The sequence below is a fragment of the Myiozetetes cayanensis genome, unplaced genomic scaffold, assembly GCF_022539395.1.
Source record: "Myiozetetes cayanensis isolate MyiCay16 unplaced genomic scaffold, myiCay2020 scf23, whole genome shotgun sequence".
NCBI lineage: Eukaryota > Metazoa > Chordata > Aves > Passeriformes > Tyrannidae > Myiozetetes > Myiozetetes cayanensis.
The window spans coordinates 3,251,226-3,270,821 of record NW_026087445.1 but is presented as its reverse complement, the minus strand read 5'-3'; the positions used below and the strand labels follow the sequence as shown (position 1 = coordinate 3,270,821).

The 19,596-nt window shown below is 50.0% G+C and overlaps 1 protein-coding gene across 1 annotated transcript in view; it reads left to right on the top strand.

Annotated features, from left to right (window-relative positions):
- Positions 1 to 19,596, top strand: part of ASTN2 (astrotactin 2) — a 314,924-nt gene that overhangs the window by 31,201 nt on the left and 264,127 nt on the right. The window lies entirely within an intron of this gene.

The window sequence follows — 19,596 nt, the reverse complement described above, 5'->3', positions numbered from 1 at the left end:
TCCTTCTCTGCAGCATGTGCAGGACTGAGTACTTATCTCCTCACTGTTCCCTCTTCCCTACAGCAGCACAGTCCGTGCAAACCAGGAGCCTCTCCAGCTCCTTGTGTCCCTTGCTCCGAGCTGGACAGCGGGAAGGATGTGCACCCCCAGGGATTGCTGCAAGGGGAAGTCACATCTCTTAGTTCAGGGTTATTTTGTGGCATTGCCTTACAAAATACAGGACAGGAGGGAGTGCCTGGGGGGCTGTTAGGCTAAAAGGGAAACTCAGAAGGAGCAGGAGCAGCGAGGTGAACCTGGGGAGGGTTCCCTGCTGGCTGTGCAAGGTGCTGAGTGCAGGCCACAACAGCTTTAGGGTTTCTCCTGTGCACACTGGTGTGAGGAAAAGGGTCTCATTCTGGCTCAGAACAGGGAGTTTGGCCCAGCCAAGGGGCTGGCAGCAGCATGTTTTAATTGGGATTGTGTTTAATTTGGATTGCTAATCACCCCATCTCGTGCTTAGCAGTGAGGAGCCCTCTGTGTCCCCTCACACCTAATCCCCCCAACCCACAGGTGACAGGAGCTTTGTGCCAGCGTTAAACAACCCTGTCCTTGGATGCTTGAATTGGAAAATAAACTGCTCCAGTAGGCAGGAGGCTGCTGTTGAATCCATGCTGACATATGGACAGAGGAGTGCTGGTGGGATGTGATTGTGCTCCGGGAAGGGCAAAGGCAGTGCCATTCCTTCCACTGGCTGAGTTTGGATGGGCCTCCATCCTTCTTTCCTTTTTGGTGCCCTAGAGTCATTCCCAGGGACAAGGCTGGTCCCATTGCAGAGATAGGATTTTTCTGACTCAAGCATTTTTTAATTTTTTTTTTTTAATAGATTTGGTTTTCTTTTTATAGAATTTAGGAGGTTTTTGGCTTTGTTTCAGGCATTCACTATTTCAGAACTAATTCTCAAATGAAGTCCACAGCAAAACATTTTACTTTTTCTTTTTTCCTTAGTGCTTTCAAGAAACAGAAAAATGACTAAATCTCAAGGCTGTGCCCTCATGTCCAGTCTGCCTTTAGAACTGCTGTAGCTGGACAAATATACACGGCAGTACATTTCTCCTTTTTTTTTTTTTTACACCGATTTCACAGTCAGCAGGAAAATAGTCCTGACTTCAGCTGTACTCTTACAGCATTAGCATCTTGCAAGGACCTGACCCGAGCAGCTGGAGGTGTCAGGTCACTGCTGTGGGCTGCCCAGGCCCTTGCTGGTGCCTGGATCTCCATGTGCCTCCTCATCTCCGAGGTTCCCTGAGCGACCAGGGAAAGGACCAGCTGTGGGAGGAGGGCTCTGTTGCACTGGACCACCATGCTCTGAGATGGTCTGAGTCCAGCTTGGAGTAGAACTAAAACTGAGGTTGAGGAGAGTGGCCAGAGGGTCGAGGGAGGGGATTCTCCCCCTCTGCTCCTCTCTGGTGAGTCCCCACATGCAGTGCTGCCTCCTGTTCTGGTGTTCCCAACGTCAGAAGTTCGTGGAGCTGTTGGAGTGAGTTCAGAGGAGGCAATAAAGATGCTCCACGGGCTGGAGCCCCTCTGCTCTGGAGACTGGCTGGGAGAGCTGGGGGTGTTCAGCCTGGAGAAGGGAAGGCTCTGGGGAGACCTTAGAGCACCTTCCCATACACAGAGGGGCTCCAGCAGAGCTGGGGGGCACTTTGGACAAGGGCATGGAGTGTCAGGACAAGTGGGAATGGCTTCAATCTGACAGAAGACAGGGTTTGATGGGCTGTTGGGAAAAAATTATTCCCTGTGAGGGTGGGGAGGCCCTGGCACAGGTTGCCCAGGGAAGCTGTGGCTGCCCCATCCCTGGAAGTGTCCAAGGCCAGGTTGAATGGAGTTTGGAGCAACCTGGGCTAGTGGAAGGTGTCCCTGCCTGTGGCAGAGGAATTGGAATGGGATGATCTTTAAGGTCCCTCACAACCCAAACCATTCTGTGATGTGGTGGTTCAGTGCTGCCCTCCCTGATGTTTCTCATCCTCCTCTGAGCCCTGGTGCTGTTGATGGCTGTAGCTTTCCCTTTTCCCCTGTGCTTCCAGGCTTTTTGGAGCCTATGGTGTGGTGGTGGTGGTGGTGGTGGTGGTATCTCACACCAGGTGAGCTCTGCCTGGGAGAGGACATTTCTCCTGGGGCTGGGAGAGCAGGATGAATCATTCCTACAGCAATAGGATTTGTTTTGTTGTAAGGAGATCTGAAGTAAGCTATTCTCACAACTGCTCCTCTTTAGAAGTTGCTTGCCCGTGGGAGAAAAAAACAACCTGGAAAACAGTGCCTTTTGGATTGCAAATGATTAGTGGGATAAAGCTAGTTTTGGGGAGCTTGAGGCCAGTGTTTTACCTGCTCAGCACCCACCATCAGGACTAGGTCTCTCCAGAGCACTTCCTGCCCCAGAGCTTGCGTATTCCTGCCGGGTTCCTTGAGCAGGGCTTGAAACCAAAAATGCCTCCAATGCTCACAAACTAATTACCATCTCCTGCCCCCGGAGAGGGCGCGTGAGGAGAGCTGCGAGCCCTCTATCTTGATTGTTCCCTGGGAAAGAAACAAAGCCAGGCTTGTAGCCGAGGTCCCTGTGGACCTGGGGAGATGTGTGGCTCAGGCGTGATTGCATTCCTCTGTCTGCCACCGTGATATTAAAAATATCCAATAAACACATTTGGAGCACAGATTGACGCGCCTGCGCCAGGCTCGCCCTGGGAGCCAAAGTGCTGAAGTTCGCTGGGAAAGTTGTTTCTTCCTGTGGCCCCTGAGTTGTGTGGTCTTGGCTGTGACCTGGGCTAACACTGGGAGTCACCAGTTTCCCAGTGGAAGAATTTCCTGGACCTTAATGCTGGTCAAGAGGAGATAGGGCTGTCCCATGGCAAACCTCTGGGCTTCTGAGCCCTTAGGATGTACGTGTATATATTTTATTTTCATCTTTCAGAATGGGGCTGTGTTGATCTGCCTGCATCACAAAGGTTGTGTTTTGCAGTTTACTGAGTTTCTTTTTTGCCACTGTCTGTCTGTTCAGAAGTGACAAAAGCCTCCCTGTGGCACCCGACAAGTTTCCCCCTGAAATGCAAACACCTCGGGAAGGTTTTGGCTTGAGCAAAGCATGTCCTTCTGATGTAAACCCATTAGCTGCTGCTTTTTCTTTCCTACCTCCTCTCTTCCTTGCTAGAATAAAGTGGTTTGCATCATTTTTCCCCTTGTTTCAGCCAACAAACATGTTTGTTTCTCCTTAATTACCTGGGTGTCAATGGGGTGCTTCATCACTGTCTCTCCTCAGCTGGTTCCTTTTCGTTTCAATATGCAGCAGATAATCAGAAGCCTCAATTGCAAATCCTGCAAAATCCTCCAGACTTGAAACTGGAAAATAACCCAAAAATGACCTTCAGATGACTTTCCACATCCGTGGAAATGAAAATTAACTGGACTCATCTGATTGGCCTGAGGGGAAGAAGGTATTAAAAAAAAAAAAAAAAATCTGACAAATGAGCCAGGAAAGTTTCGAGTGTCTCAGGTGAACGGGAACATTAGAATATGTATTAGTTATAAATGCTCTAGCGCAGGGTGCCTGAAATTGTTAGAGGAAAATAATCTGTGTGTATGCATGAGGAATGCATGTGAGATGTGCCTGGCTGCAGCAGGAATGTGACCCAGGAGCTGGGAGAGAGCAGGCACCGAGCGGGCTGTGCTCCCTGGCTGGGAGCTGGGCTGAGGTAGCTCGTGCTCAGCTTTGCTGTCTGGATGAAGATTGATTTCTGTGGTGCTGGCAGCGCTGCCCGAGCTCGACCCTCACTTCTGCTGCGTTCTGCACAAACTGAGAGCTGCAGGGTCTGCACCAGCAGAGTGGAGGGACCTGGGGTGCCTGTGAGGCACAGAGTGGCTCGTGCAGGGTTGTACAGGCTGGTCTTCAGGGAGGTCATGGAGTTGTGGAATGGCTTGGATTGGAAGAGACAGAACATTCTGAGTTGGAAGGGACCCACAGGGATCACTGAGTCGAACTCTTAAGCGAATGGCCCGTACAGGGGACTGCAGCCATGACCTTGGCATTATTAGCAGCAAGGTTTTTTAGCCAGCTGAGTTATCTCGAATACCCTTAAAGATCGTCCAGTTCAGACCCGCCTGCCATGGGCAGGAATGCCACCCACTGGGTCACACCTCAGTCCACATCCCCTGAGCTGCCACAGCTGTATCTCACCCATGAGGCAACTCCCACATGGGCAAACCAGCTGATGGATGTGGGATGGAAGGTGACGAGGATATGAGTGGAGCCGATCCTCTGGGGATTTCCCAGGCTCTGAGCTTTTGCCCGTGTTCCCAGGGAAGTCTTTTGCTGTTGTGACACCATGAAATGTCACCCTTGCTCTCATGTCAAGGGGATGTGTGTCCCGTGACAGCTCCCTGGGATAGCTGTCGTCTCCTGTCTACTGCTTGAGTGTGCTCCTTGTCTGAGCTGATGTCTGGGGAGCTGAAAGGAGACCACATGAAGGCAAAGCAGTCACAAGCCTGATGTGACTTGTCCAGAGAGGGAAGGTGTTGGGTGGTTGTGTTGCCTTGAAGGAACACAGTGGTGTTCCAGCCCCCGTGGCAGGGGGTTGGAACAAGACAATCTCTAAGGTCCCCTCCAACTCAAAGCATTTGTGATTCTGTGATTTTATGACTCTGAAGGTGCACTGGGGTTATGTGCCAACCCCCATTCCCCATCCCCATTGCAGGAAACAGAGGAGTCAGGAATGAAGGGGTGTGGGAGTGGTTTGGTGGGTGTATGGCAGCCAGTCGAGGTTAACCCACCACGGAAAGTGAGTGCAGGTATGACCTGTCACACACCCCGAGGCGGTGTGTCTGTTGAGTTCCTTGGGCTGGTGTGTTGGATGCTGGTCCCAGTCTGAAGATGATGGAGGATGTTCCCCCTTGTGCTGCAGCATGAAGGGTCTGTGCTCTGTGAAGGTCCAGCCCATTGTTAGGTCTCCACGACTGCTTTGTGTTTGCCAGCGGACTCACTTGTCATTTATGAGGTTGGGGCAGCAGCATAATCTTGACAAGAGAGAGAGATTTAGAGCTCTGTAATCCACGCTTGTCCATCCTAATTATTTCCCTTATCAGCCTTCAGGAGAGTAACTTTACAGTGGTAATTAGGCTTTTCAATCCCACCCTATCTTAATAATTAACACAGAGTTAGAATGGGAGGGGAGAATCTGTTTTGGGCTGAAAAGATCCTTCTGGGGGGAGAGTGGCACAGATTCCTTAAGCAGTCAAGTGCAGTCTGGAGAGGACGGGGGTGGGGATGGCACCGTGTGCTGAGGACCCACGGGACGATGACAGCAAGTGTCAAGCAGTGTGAGCCAAAATTGTGTTTGTATTGTGTGAGTTTGGATGTTTTATTAAAGGAAGTGCTTGGCAGGCACCGGTGCTGTGGCACGGGAGCAGTGAGCATCTGTGGTTTGCGTGGGCTTCACCTGGAGCTGCGAGCATCCAGCCCTGCTGAAAATGAGCCCATTCATCATCTCTAGTGTTGGAGACACAGCACAAAAAGGGCAGTTTGACCTAATACTGCCCTATAGCAGCTGCAATTACTGGAGTATAATTCATTTCAAATAGATCCAGAGATTTCTTTCCGTTAATATCCAGAGTGAAAAAAAGAGCGAGTGGGCAGGATTCGCAGCGATCAGCCCGATGACTCTCACAGGCAGGGGTTGAGCTGGGGATCTTGGGGAGGCAGAGGACAGGATTGTACCTTGCAGGCCTCCTGCCTGCTCCTGTGGGGGCACACATTAAAACCTATGTGGTTTTAATGTCTGGTGTTAAAAAGAGGATCTTAACCCTGAGTACAGGTAGCAATGTCACGTGTGATGTGATGATCAACATCGGCTGTGGCGGCAAATCTGTTGCAGCAAAAGTTGATTCTTGGCTTTTTCCGAGTAGAAGAGCTTTAGCTGATAAAACTCACATTCACATCTCTTTGGGATAGTGTGTTCGTGGGGGTTGTGTGCTTTTTCAGAAGGAGGACAAGAGAAGAAGTTTACAGAAGAGGGAAAGGCAGGACCCTGAAAACTCCCCCATTCTCATCAATTTTGGGATGTGTCACAGGGACAGGACGCACAGAGACTGCGGTGTTAATTTGGACACTGAGTGCCCCCTCAGCTTGAAGATCTGGCTGTGTGTATCGGACTTGGTGTTTCTTTGAAATCATTAAAGACTCAATTCAGTGTTGTTATGTACTTCTTGGAATGCAGCTGTTAAATCAGCAAGGTGGGTCTGAGGAGCAGAACGTGGTTTGCATGCTGTGCCTGTGCTGGGCTGGAGGCAGCTGTGGTACTGCTGCTCCAGCACTGACCTCTGTCTCCGAGGAGCTTGCGAGTAAATGTACGTGAAGGGAGGGGTGGAATTGAAATCTTTTCTTAGGCTGCTCCTTTAATTTTCAGACATCTTCTATCTAACCTGGAAAAAAAATAAAAAAAGCATCTTGGTTTTTATTACAAGCCCTAGAGGCTCATACTAACAGGTTGGTCTAGAGCTGGCAGTAATACCTCCAGAAAGCGTCTGCGGAGCTGTCTGAAGGCTGGATTCTGCCACCAGCTTCTCAGCAGTTATTTCCTCATGGAAATGGCTTTTTCCATCCCTACCCCCAGCCTGTTCCCTTGTGCTGGAGCTCCAAGGACAACCTGCTTCTGCCAGGTCAGCCCAGCCAGCTTATCCATCAGACATGGCTGGGAGGGCCTCACGTCCTGGTTCAGCCTGGTTTTCAAGTGGGATGCAGGGATATAAAGGGGGTCTGAAGAGCTTCCCTCCCTTCCCAGGCCATTGCTATGGAAGATGTATTTCCCTTGGCTTCTTCCAAGATGAATTCAATCCCCACTGTGTGAGTGTTGCCAGGCAGGTGTCAGGCTCTGATGGATGGGCAGAGACAGTAAGTAGCTGGGTAAGGATCCCCCTTGGACATGCCCCTTGGCTCCCTGCCCTGCTCCCATGCTGGGGACACGGCCCCTCTGTGGTCCACATTTCCCTTCCATCACCATCGTGCTAAACTGAAGAGACAGCTCCATTCAATAATTCATGACCTCACATAGTCTTTGTAATATTTAAAGGAGGGGGATAAAGAGCCCTTTGGTTTGTCCTTCCTTCAGGCTGAAGGTAGAGGAGCAGAAGTGATGAAGGCTCTCGGGGTCTTTGGGAAACGCTGTTTGCAGTGATGGATACAAATGTCTCCTTGCAGCCAGGTGCAGGAGACCTCCAGTGGGGTAGGACACAGGGCAGGCAAAAACCCTCTGAGGGTGTGAACATAGTGCTGGGTGGAAAAGGCCTTGCAAGGGCCAGAGAGAAAGTTCGTTATAAATTTACATATCTGTTTGGTTTTGAGCGTGTTTAAGTGATTCTCATGCTCAAGTCTGGCTTTCAAAGGGGACTTGATCATTCAGAAACTGAGATGTTTCTGAAAGCCAGCAAAACTGGCTCTTAAGCTATTTTGCAATGAGTTCTAAGCAGTTTTCTTCTCATCCACGTAACTTATCCTCATGCAATGATTGTATAAGCTATTCTGCTTCCTTTGGCTGTAAGATGAGAAGTGGGTTTATCTCCCACCCACCCAGGCTCATTCTCACTCTTGTACAGACTTTTCTGGAATCTGAGTAGAGGGTGCTGTGCAAGTCCAAAGTGTTTGATTGTTTAGAAGTCGCTGGAGTATCTCATGTTCGCTATTTTAACAATTGGAGAGAGGCTTTTATTTTCTCCAGAATCATAAACACAATCTTCAGTGTGTTTTATGAAAACAATAAAGCTAAACTCTAATAACCACACATTTTCCTTGCTTTATGTGCACAAATCCTTGGGGAACAGGGCCTCAAGGACTCGTCTTGCTCTGCTTTTAACGCGGTTTTAACATGCTCAAGCTGGTAAGTGGTGGAGAGCTGGATTATGAATTTGCTTTGGTACCTAAAGGAATTTTCTTTGCCTATAAAAATGCTCAAGGTGAGCAAAAAAGGCTCCTCAGGAAGAGAAAGCCAGTGACGTAACATGAAGATATTAGCACTGCCATCTGAAAATCAGGCTTCGTTTAAATGCTGCATCTTGCAAACTCCTCTGCACAAGGACTAATTAGCTTTCTTCCATCTCTTCCCTATCCTGCAAATAATACTGTTTTCTTTTAGAAGAGATCTGAGGCTCTCAGAGGCAATTTATAAAGGAGGATGCTCTGCTGCAGACAGAAAACCACAGCAGGGAGATGAAGGGACGCAGTTCCTAAAGTATTTAGCCACCTAATGGCTTTTTATTTTTGAGTGCAGAAGTAGGTTAGGGCCTGAGATCCGTCTGTGGTAGTGATTTTTTGATTGAGAACTCACTTAGCAAGATAGTTATGTCAAGCAATCCAAAATACCACAGAGATTGTTCCAGTTTTGAACACTTTTTGGGGTAAGGTGGGGAGAAAATCCCATCTTTTGGCACTTTTTCAAAGAGGAGTGTGTGATGAGGTGGGTAGGTGTCCATGTGTTCTGTAGTCACCCTGGGACAGCAAATGACTTCCCAATGGTCTTCTTTTTCCACCACAGACCACAACAGGGTTCAAAACTGCAGAAAAGCCTCTCAGATCTTCATAGGAGTAGCTTTACACTTTGTTCAGTTTTGGTGAGGTGTGAGTTGGACACAGAGGCTGCACCTCTGCCTTCCAGGAGCCCCAACAGGGACAAGCAGATCCATAAATACCTGAGTTTATGAATTTCTCTGGCGTGAATGGACAAGCCAATAGTTGAATGGAGTCTCTGTCCAGTGTGACAGAGATGAGCACCATAAAGGATCTCCAGGTTGCACTTATAGTATCATGGAATCCTAGAATGGTTTAGGTTGGAAGTGACCTTAAAGCTCTCCTTATGGGCAGGGACACCTTCCACTACACTAGGTTTCTCCAAGCCCTGCCCAACCTGGCCTTGAACACTTCCAAGAATGGGACATCCACAGCTTCTCTGGGCCAGGGCCTCACCACCCTCACAGTGATGAATTTCTTCCTGACATTCAGTCTAAATCTGTATCTGGCTCATACTTGCAAGCATCACATGCCAGGAGCGGGAACCCCAGCGTGTGGGACATCAGGAGGGACAATCTGCAACTGTGGATCCTGAAGCCTCAACACCAAAGGGCTGGAGCCCTGAAGGAGGGTGGACCTATATGCCCAGTGCACAGATGATCCTGTGGGGTGGAAAGCAGGCAGGGAAGAAAGAGGAGGAGATGAAAAGTGTTGCTGCTGCAGGCAGGAGACTGTGTGGAAATGCAGGCATGTGCCTCTCTTCTTGGGAGGGGAGAGCTTTGAGCCAGCACCGTGGAGGGACAGGCTGTGGCTCCTGTGCTCACCATTCCGGGTGGCAGGAGTTAATTAACGAGGCTCTAACACAGTGGGGACGTTTTCCACTGCTGCCTTTTCAAGCTAACATGGAGTTTTCGCATCCAAAATCCTTTGATGCTTGTCTGAGAGCATCAGGGCCCTCTGCTTTCCGAAAGGAGCTCTCCGTGGAAGAGTGATAAATGTGCTTAATTTTTGCAGAGCTTGTAGCCTGGTTTTATCCCAGGATCCGTCTCTTGAGGTTTTATTAGCTGATGGTGTCTGTAGGAAAAAGTCAAAGCGACTAGACAGGAACAGCCATGGAATTGATGTAGGAAGCAAGAGCATGTTTTGGAGATAATGTTTCTCATTCTTGCCGTGCTACGTGCCGAGTTCAGGCCGTGCCTTTCCAGGCCTGCTGTAGCTTTACAGCTGCTGCCTGCCAAAAAAACCCTCCAGCCGGCCTCCTGCTCGGGCAGGGTGTGAGCTGAACACTCTGACCACGGTGGGCCCTGTGCTGTGGAGCAGTGGGACCAGTGACAGGTGACAAATGCCCATCTCCCTGTGTGTGGCTCTGATAGAGCTGGCACAGAGGAGAGCTTGGCTTGGTGTGCTGAGGCTCCAGGTGGCAGGAGGGGCCCGTCTGCTCCGGGTGTGCTGGTGTGGGGAGATGATCACCCTGCCTTTGAATCTGGGAGGGAGACAATTTGCAAACATGTGTTGATGCGTTCCCGCTGGAAGCCAGGCACTAAATCATCACCTTGCAGCTTTGCATGCAGATTCGTCCAGGGAACCTATTTAATTAGGGGATAAATTTAGAAATCAATTATTTGCAGAAACAGTTTCTTTCTCTCTAATGAGGCTGCCAGGATTCATCCCCCTCTGCCACTTTCCCATGACCTTTGTGTATGCAGATCAAGGGTGGAACTGCTCTGTATCTCTTGTGTCTCAGCATAGATCTCCCTTTTTGATACAGCTTTCCAGAAGACTCTTGTTAGGACTGAAAATGGGGGTACAGCCATGAAACCACACTGCTGTTGGATCTTATGGTGTGGTAATGGTGGGGGCACCAGGTCCACTGGTAATGTGGACATGGGTTAGCCTTTCCTAATGGGGAAGGGAATGGGAAGTGATCAGAACTTGACAGGAAGGGGAAAATAAGGATGAAGGGCTGTAATTGAGTGGTGTCCCTGGTGTTAATGATGGGAATGAGGTGGGAAGAATCCCATTTCCACTGATGGGGGATGCCAGGGAACCTGGCTGGGGAAGGAGTGGAACCATATGGACTGCTGTGGGTTGGTGGCGAGTTGGCAAAAGTTCTGCAAAGCCAGGTTGGAGATAAAGTGACAGCAAAGCTGGCCTGTCTGGGAAGATGTGACTCTGGCAGGCCCAAGGTGCCACCAGCATTGGAGGAATGTCTGGGCAAGCACAGTGGCTGGAGACCTCCCTGTGCCTGGCTTGGCTGGGCATCCATGCACCAGCATATTCCAGCACCATCACACCCTGGTGGCATCACAGGCATTGTTCTCCTTGACCCTTGCCCAAGGACTGGCACCCCTGCGTGGTCACAGGGTTTGTAATGACCTGGCCACCCCTGGCAGCACGTCAGGGCTCTCTAGTGACCCAGGCCCAGTGTCTGTTTCAGCAGGTGAAGCCCCTGTTGCACGACACGGCTGTCACGGCTGTGTCTCCCCGTGCACTGCTGGAGGAAGGGACCCTGCCTGTGCCAGGCTGGGTGGTGACTCTGTGTGTGTGAGGTTGTGGCTGCTTCAGGCTTTGGTCTCTGCCACTTTGTCGCCTCTAATTTCTGACAAATTGCTCAGTTTCTCTTGTGCCTTACCCACTTTTAAACGGGGAAAAATTATTTTGCCCCCAGGCTCCGAGAAGCCTTAATAAATTCGGTTGCTTTTATTATTTTGGATTTTAATGTCTCCTCATCTTACGATGCCACTTTCTGAGCCCTCCAGCAACTTGCTGTGCTCTTAGATCAGCTGCTTTGAGTCCGGTTCATTTCAGTGTGAGTCAGTCCAGGGAGAGGGGAGGATTTTCACAGCTAATCTCAGTGAACCCTTTTGCTTCTGGCAGCTGGATAGTTTGCAGCCTCCCTCTGCAGCCCTTGGCTGCAGAGCTGAGGCTGCCCAGGTGGTCTGTCCTGCTCAGGAGGGTCTGGCACTCCAGGGTGGCATTTTCAGGGAGCAGCAGTCTGCTCTCCCATAGCCCTTGTTGGGGTTTTCTCCTTTCCTGCAGAAACCCTGTGGTGTTTGGCCAACAGCAGGCTGTTGGTGTGTCCCAGGCTGATGGAATCTCTCTGGGTGATGGGTAGATAAACATACAAGGTCACTCCTTGGTTGAGGTGTGAGTGTCTTAGAGAGAAGTGACTTTTCTGTGAGGTTGCAAGAACTTGATGAATTTGGGGTTTCTGAGTAGCTAACACAGAACCTGGGTACTTGGGTGGTACCTGAGAGGCTCTGGGGGCTTTCCAAGGAGTGAGCACTCAAAAGTCTGTCCTGGAGAAGAGATAAGACCCTTAATCCTTTTTAACCACTGTGGGTGTCTGCCTTGACAGCAGGGAAGGGACCCTCTTAGTGTAGGAGCCCCATCACAATCCTCGTGAAGGAGCTCCAGCAAATGGTCATTCCTGGTAAATGATATTTTTGCCTATTTGGGCAAGGAAGTGAATGTCCAGAATTTGCAGGCTACTTGGCTTTTGGTACAACCACCTGGTTGTCCAGGTGACACATAGGCTGAACTGATCCACTTGCTGTTCTTTTCCTGGAAACATCCAGCTGGCTCCCTCTCCTTGGAAAAGGACATCCATGTCTCAGGAGGTGGAACTATCCTCGTGTTTGTCTCTGGGGAAGGCAACTAGACCTCCTCTCTCCTGCCCTGCTTTCTTCTCCTCCTCTGCCCATCTCACCTCCCCATTGGAAGGGGAGCTCTGTGGAGGAACCATTCTAGAAAAATTACTTCCCAGTCTGGCAGTGCCCTAAGCTATCAAGCTACCTTATCATTTTAAGAGCTCTGTTTCCCAAAGAGAGACATTTAAAAATGCAGAGAGGTTATAAAGCACTGGGCTGATTCTAATCAAGCTCAGTGACACTCACCCCTTGGGGCCAGTGTAGCTACACCCCAGTGTACCTGTGCAGAGAGGCAGATGCTGTGAAGTGAACACACCTCTCTGCCTTGTAGTGGACCCTGCCTGGCTTTGCCATGCTCTTCAAGTCACCTGAATAGGTCATGTTGCCCTTCTGCTCCTGTCACAGCTTGCAGGAAAAAGCAAGAGCATTCCCTCTCTGTCCCTTTGCCTGTGTGACAGTCCTGCTCTGTCCCAGTGCCCACCCTGCTGTGCTGAGCTGCCCTCTGTCCCCTCTGCCCTGCTCCCAGCCCTCAGCTCTTGCAGAAATTTCACAGTCAAAGTTGCAGTTGCCACTGTTACCTGTACAGGGAAGAGGCTGTAGGGGTGGTTTTCCAAAAATGAAATGCTTTCCCTTGGCACAAGCCTTATCCAGTGCCATAATGACTCCTGGAGCTGCTCCTCTGCCGCAGCATCTGTGTCTGAGGTGCTGCTGGCCACCCTGGGAAAAGGCATCCCCACCCCAGCCTCACAGGTGACAAAGAGAAGAAAGCAGGAGGGATGCAGGCAGGGGGGCACAGGCTGGGCACCTGATCCCTTCTGCTGTGGGATTTGGGTTAAAATATCAGCAGGACCCATCTGGCCGTGTTTCCACGAGCCAGCATTTCCTGCCCGCTCGGGGACTTGTGTCCTGCCGCTGCAGGTGATGGTGCCTTCCCACCCAGCTGCTTCCCTTGTGCCTCCTCAGCTGCAGCGAAAAGCCAAGAGAGTGGTTATCACGCTTAGACACTCCAGATCTGCTCAGGCTCCAGGCAAAGCTCCGGTGTCACCCTGCAGGCGCTGATCTGCAGCGGCAGGCGGGGGCACTCGGAGCTCCGGCACCTCCGCTCAGCTGAGCTCTGCCTGGCCTCGAGGATTAAATACGGTTCAGGGCTGAGCAGCCTTGCCTGCCCTGATGCAGATCTGCTCATCTCCTCCTCATTGTTGGGTTTTCTGAGCCAGGACATCCCTGTGGTCTGCAGGAAAAACTGTCTCACTTAATCCACGCTTAACACAGCACTGGGCCAGTGTCTTGTGCGTGTTACCTGCAGAAAAGCTTCAAACTCAGAGGCACTGATTCCTCTAACAGAGATTAATAATTGGACCATGAAAAAATGATGCTTGTACCTTTCAGGTAGACTTTTTTCTCTCCATCTATCAGGTCTGTCTCATGTTGGTTTTGAGGATCTGGAGTAAGTGGGGAGCAGAAGACTTTCCTTGTGCATCTCCATAGCAGCAGATTTCATGGACCAGCAGCTCTTTCTCCTCTGACTCAGGGACCTTCTTCCTCACACCTTCTTGTGCTCTTCCAGAAGTGAACCCTGTGCTTCTCTTGGGTGAGCCAGGAGGCTCCAGAGAAGTGGCAAAGCATGAGCTTTTCACTAAAACACTAAAGCAGCTCCAAAGCAAACTCCTGTTCCTTAACAGAGGGGTGGGGATTTTGGAAGAAGAGAGGGCTGGAGAGCAAAATCTGTGCATCAGGGCACCCCTATCATATCCATCCCTCTTATGCCCTGCCCTTCATCTCTGTAGGATGCACAAGAGAGGCTCTGGTGCTTGAAGTCACATTCCTTCACCTTATTTTTAAGCATCAGCCGGATGGATGGCACCACGGAGGGGCTGTGGCTGAGCACCCCCAGTGCTGCTCAGAGCCTGGGTGTCTCATCTCTCTGAGGAAGCCTCACCCAGGAGCACTCTCCCACCTGCCCTCCCATCCCTGGTGTTTCTCATTCAAACAGAGATGACTCCTGTCCAGCTGTGTGCCAGCAATTCCCATAGGATTGGCTGAAGGGGCAGTAGCCCCGTCTGCCTGCGTGCCGGTGGCTCCCACTGCCCTTCAGGGGGAGCCTCTGCTGATGGATAAAAATGGAATTGAATGGAAGGGAATTGAAAGTCAAAGGGCCCTGTAATAATTTTAGAGTGCCTGAGGCGCCACGCTGAAGCCCCAGCATTATAAATAAGGGTAGTGTAGTAGAGCCTGAACTGCAGTGAAAGCAGCTTCAGGAGTGTGGAGCCTGCTGAGCTTCTCTGAGGTGTGTGGAGTCAGACTGTGATCTGTAGGCAGCACAGGCAAATCAATATCCACTCCCTGACGTGTACAGGGACCCTAAAGCCTGGGATTAGAAAGGCTGAAGGGATGTGGGGATGGTGCAGAGCGGCTCCGGAGCTGAGACCAAGAGAGCTGTGTTGGAGCAGCTCAACCCTCTGGTTCTCTGGGAATGTTTCCAGGGAGGCCTGGAAGGGGCTGACTCTGTCCTCCCTGCTCACCCAGCTCATCTCCTGGACTATCTCTGGATGATGCAGTCTGCTGACCTCTTGCTGCATTTCACAATAATTACATCTACCTAAAGTGTTTTCTTAAAAAAACCAGTGGGATCCCCCCCATGGACCACCCCTAGACCAAGGCTACGTGAAGCCCTCCTCCATCCAGCACCATCCCTGGACACACACCATGTCTTGGATTTGGCTGTACTGGGTTAATGAGGATTTTAGAGGGATTTTCTAACCCAAACAGTTCCTGATTCTGTGTCCCTGCAGACATGCACAGCGTGAGAGCCACCCCTGAAATGCCCTGCAGGTGCAGCACTGTGTTCTCACAGACAGGGGCTTTGAAAAGAGATGATCAGAGGGAGCTTGTCATCTTTTTTTTTCCCCCTTTCTTAAACTTCTGAGCTTCTCCATTACCTTTTACGATCTGCAGCTGCGTTTGTGTGCTGCCCCAGGGAGCGCTGAGAGGGGAGTAGGGGAGGAGGTGTGGAAGGGAAGAAACATGTTAAAAAACCAGCAGAGGCGAAGGGGAAGAAAAAAAACCTGAGCTAATCATTGGGATTAAAAAAAAAACAAAAAACAACCACCACGTTGCCACCAAAAGACCCAAACCCTTAGAACTCTTTGGGCCTGTTTGACTGCAGAATAGTCCCCTGGGGAGCAGGGGGGAAGCCCCATTACTAGAGTTGTTTCGGAACTAGTCTGCACAGAGTGTGATAATCTATTCCACAGGGAGCAATCCTGCGCTGGCAAGGGCACTGGGGAGAGCTCTCTGTTTATGACTTTCTGCATAAATTTGGTTTATTAGCATAAGTGGTAGCTAGCACCGAAGAATCCCTAAACCAACACTTCGCTGGAGGTTGGAGCCTCTGGAGAACATTAACTCAGAAGGGCCCCTGGAATAACAGCAGGAGGAACTGGGTTGTGGGATGAGGGGTGATGAATGGGCAAGAAGAGGATGCCAAGGTTGTAAAAGGAAATAGAGTCCCTAAACAGATCTCCAGCTTTCCCTCTGCCAACAGATTAAGACACCGAGCTGTGCAGGTGAGCTGATGAAGCCTGGCTGCAGGGTGCAGGTCCTGCTGGGATGAAGCAGGTGGGGAGGAAAAAAGGCAGAAGGAGCCTGGATCTGTGCACTGGAAATTACTTACTGGCTTCTCACCCATCACACCAAGGACTTGGTACTTACAGGAAGGGAGCCCAGCAGGTCCCAGGCTCTGAGCAGCACTGGGGAGAGGAAGCACAAGGAAGGTTTGGTTATCTGGGGGCGGGGAACCGTGTGGGGATGAGCAGCCGTGAGCAAAACGGCTTATTTTAATAATGACCTTCAAGAATGAAATAAAAATACAATAATCATGGTAGATTAGCGAGAACAAGCCAATTAAATACAAAACAGGCTTTGTAAAACGCCACGACAGACAAGGCAGGGCTGCAACCTCCCGAATAACTGATGAATAATGTTGAAGCATTGCATAAGGTCGGGGGGGATGGGGTGGGGGATAGTGAATATTTCAAGCCTGGCAGCCTCCCTTGGAGAAGGCAGAGGTGAAAAGGCTTTCTCTACCTTCAGTGAAACCCAGTGGGAGGGGGGAAAGGAGGGAGGAGGTGGGTAGGACAGCCAGTAGCCCCAAGGCATGGAGTAACAATCCTCCAACTTTAATATCTGCTGTTTCATTTTATATTCATCATGTCAGCATAATCTGCTTTTATGGGAATCGTCTTGGTCCCCAACCAAATGCATTTAGGCCCTTTTGCTTTTAAGTTTGATTGTAATACAACTTGAAGACTTCAATGAAATGTTTATATGTAAGGTTTGTAACAACAGCAAAGGGAAAAATGGAATTAGAGCATTGTTTGGAAGGGATCTTGCTGTGGTCACTGCTGTCCCCTGCCTTGTCCTGGACGGGTGACCTGCTGATGGGCATGAGCCCACATTGGGGACTGAGCCTTGAGAAGGGTTTAGTTGGATTTCTTGTTTTATTTCCAAGGAAAATGTTGGAAGTTGTAGTTTTATGAGGCACAGAGCCTCAGGAAGGGCAGAAAAGGACAAAATGCTCTGTGTGCCCTTTTCTTAAATTCAAACCATCATCAGGTGGTGTTGAAGCTTGGGGGGTGCTGCCCCTGGGCTCAGCTGAGCTGCGTGATGGGAAATGCAGGGCAGGTGTGAAGAGCTGAGGAGGCACCTGGGGGAGGCTGGAGTGGAGACATTTCTGCTGGTGTTGGAAGGGAACGGGCTCCTTGGATTCTCTGCTCTGGGATGGAGAAATGCAGTTGCCTGGGGTCTTTGGATGGGGAGAAGGGAAGAAGTCTGGCTGGCTGCTGTGGGGAATGAGGACCATCATCATCCCTTCTCTGCTGAGCACAGTGAGCAGGTAGGAAGATGGCATGGCAGATGTTTTATGATCTGTTTGGCTGTTTTACTCGGTGTTTTACCCACAAAGCTGCGTTTGAACCCCATCTGAGAGCTCCCCATCTGCTGGATACTGAGATTTTAAACAGCTATAGACCACAAGTGCTTTTTCTGTTGCTGCCCATTTAAAACCTTAACTGTATCTCATTCAGTTTTGGTGCAGGAATGCCCTTAATTTGTTCCAAAAGCGTTGGAAAGCTCTGATAACAGGCAATCTTGCTGCAGACTATTACATCCTTTCTGATGGACGGGCTATCAGTGCTGTAAGTACTGTGCAGATAGCGGAGTGACGATGTGTGTCCAGTGAAACACAGGCAGGCAGTGGAGTGTTTGTGTCAAGTATATGAAGCCAAGAAACTTCCCTGTGTTCGGATATTGAAGAATTCAGCAGCCACAGGGCTTAAAAACCCCTTTTTTTTTTTGTATTTTGAGTAGTGAATTTGAGGGAGGCTTATTATGTCCAGGTGATGGTGTGGGTAATAATTGTCCTGCAATGAGGGCTCAGGGGTGGTGAGCACACGAGTGTTCATGAATGGCTGAGAATAGGTATCCAGGCTTGGCAAGTCAGTGTTTGTCACAAACTGCCTGGTTGCTGGGTTTGCTTAAAATTGCGAAATGAATGTTAAATTGAAGTTTCTACTTTTGGAAGAGACCTTTTTGAAAATGAAACAGGCTTATCTTCAGTCTAGGCTAAAATCCAAAAAAAATTGCCTGTATTTCAGAACTCCTGAGAAATGTTCTCTGTGATCCTTTTAAACATCCCATGCAAAAAATGTGTGTGTAAGGGAAAGAAAATTTGGAGAAAGATTGACCCTAGAGGTTTTTTCTCCCTGCTGTGATATAGCCTTTTGAAATGTAGCAGTGGTGGGGTTGTGGTGGCACGTGGGTGATATAACCTCCTTCCTGAGCTCTTCTGGGAAGGTCTGCTGCAGGGATGTGTGTGTGATGAGTGTGTAATACTGTAAATCATCCCCTCCTGTGGGTGGCTGTCCCCCTGGACAGAATTAAGATTATGGCTGTGCATAACACAGTCTGTCCCTTGGTGCTTCTTTGCTCTCCCATGGCCTCTTTGCCTCTGTGGCTGATCATGGATTTCTAGTGCAGAGATGAGCGAGTGCTTCTGCTCCTGAAAGTAGCATTTGTTTTGATTTTAATTAGACAAGGAGATGCTTTTCTGTGCAGACCTTTGAAGTATTGCTGAGAAGAAGACTGCAATTAAGGAGCCTTGATATTCCTCTCATTTTGTTCTTTTACTGCTATAAGAAACCTTCTGCTTTAGCCTTTTTGGAGTGAAGAGACGCAAAACTCATTTCATCAGATTCCCAGATCTTGCAGAGCTGCTGTCCTGCGGCGAGAGCCTCGGGGCAGCTGTGATTTACAGGTTACAGAGTGCAAGCAACAACACCTCTTGCTCCTGATTTGCTCCAGCAAACAGCTGTTTTTATTAAAGGAGGGAAGGGTCGTTAGGAGAGATGTCACAGCAGTGACAGAGATGTGACAGGGAGCTCACACATCCCCTCTGAAGGGCAAGCGTGGGCTCCTGATGGATCCATGCAGGGTTAGGAGCTGTTTGGTTTATCTCTGCTGGGTGCTCAGGTGCCCACAGGGATTGGGGATAAGGACTGGAGCTGTGCTGGGAGGGCAATGAGCAAACCCCTCTGAGGAGACTGAGGTGCCAGTGCAGCAGCTCAGGTGTGTCAGCAGGGCAAAAAGTGAGGTGCTGAATCAGGGAGTTGGCAGTAACAGGGTGACCTTGTCCCTGCCCTCAGCCCTGCAGCACCTGTGGCATGATGGGGGCTGCTCTGTGAGCAGGTAGGTTGGTTCTGGTTTGATCCATGATAGAAAGCCTGGAGCTTGCTACTGGAAAATATATTGATTTTTATGGGTGAGAAAAACTGTTCTTGAACGATCAAGAGGAGTTTTTTTTGTTGTTGGTTTGGGATGAGGGTGTGTAGAAGTGGAAGTGCCTGGTCTTGTAGCCTGAGTGGCTCCTCCCCAGCCAGCACCCAAGTGTCATGAAGCACCTTGTCCTGCAAGGCGTGGGTGACTCCTCAGGACAGACTCAGCTGGGCTTGTTCCTTCCTGGATGTGGGTTTTGCCCAGCTGGGTCCAGGATAATAAAATGCCAAATGCCATCACCACTCCCTGGCCGCTTTGCAGAGCAGAACAAGCTCTGTCCTCCCCACTGCCCCTCTGTGGCCAAGGTGTGGGGCAGAAGGAGGACCTTGTCTCTGTGCCCACTGTGGTGCCAGGAGTCTGAGCTCCTGCTGTTGGCTGTTCTGGAGCAGGCACACCTGCAGACATTGGTTCATGCTCTGTTATAGCTGGTTGCTCTTCCCAAACAGGAGGGAATTGAATTTGGGTCTCCCTCAAAGCAGGTGACTGCCGAAGCCGTGGGCCCAGTGACTAAGAGGACCTGAACTGATTCCCATTGCTTATATCACAATGGAAAAACAAACACACAAAAAAGAAGAGGTAGTGGAAGGAGAAATA